Source organism: Nicotiana attenuata, unplaced genomic scaffold (assembly GCF_001879085.1).
Source record: "Nicotiana attenuata strain UT unplaced genomic scaffold, NIATTr2, whole genome shotgun sequence".
NCBI classification, from domain to species: domain Eukaryota; kingdom Viridiplantae; phylum Streptophyta; class Magnoliopsida; order Solanales; family Solanaceae; genus Nicotiana; species Nicotiana attenuata.
In genome coordinates, this window is record NW_017672164.1 from 149,523 (window position 1) to 150,183 (window position 661).

A 661-nucleotide genomic window follows, 5' to 3' on the forward strand; every position below is an offset into this window, starting at 1 on the left:
AAAGCCAGCAACAAAAGCACCACAATCACTGTAATTAAAAAGAAAAAAATCAGATTCAAATAGGTAAACTAATAGTAAAATAGTAAAACAATTGAGATTAACCTACCATTTGATCTGTTGGGGAACATTATTAACCAGATTAATCTGCAAAGCATCAGAATGGGATTTATCGGTATATGCACCATTGTTCCAATCAATGCCCTTCTTCTCGACATAAAAATCAGAACTCTTCAAGAAGTAAGGTATTAGAATTGCATAAGGTAATGCAGCATCTAAAACAAGTCTATCATTAATAGCTCCACGATTAGAATCATAGATGTGGATGCACCTATCTATGAAGGTAAACACTCCCAAAACCCAATGGCCCAATTTTGCTCTTCGCGCTTCACATAGATAGGGAATAAGACGTGGTCAACAGTGTGCCACGGGACATTTGCATCACAATAATATCCTCTAATGTACTCTTCTATCTCATGCCCTTCAGGAATCACTGAAGGATCTTGATTCACTTTGAAAACTTTATACAGGGAGTTGATTTTGTTACCAAAGGCAAAGTCGGTTGTAGTAAATCGCATGGCAACACTTGGCCCATATTTTCCCCTCTTCCTCAAATAATAAAAGAGGACATCCAAGTGTTGAAACAAGAAATAAAACAGAACAA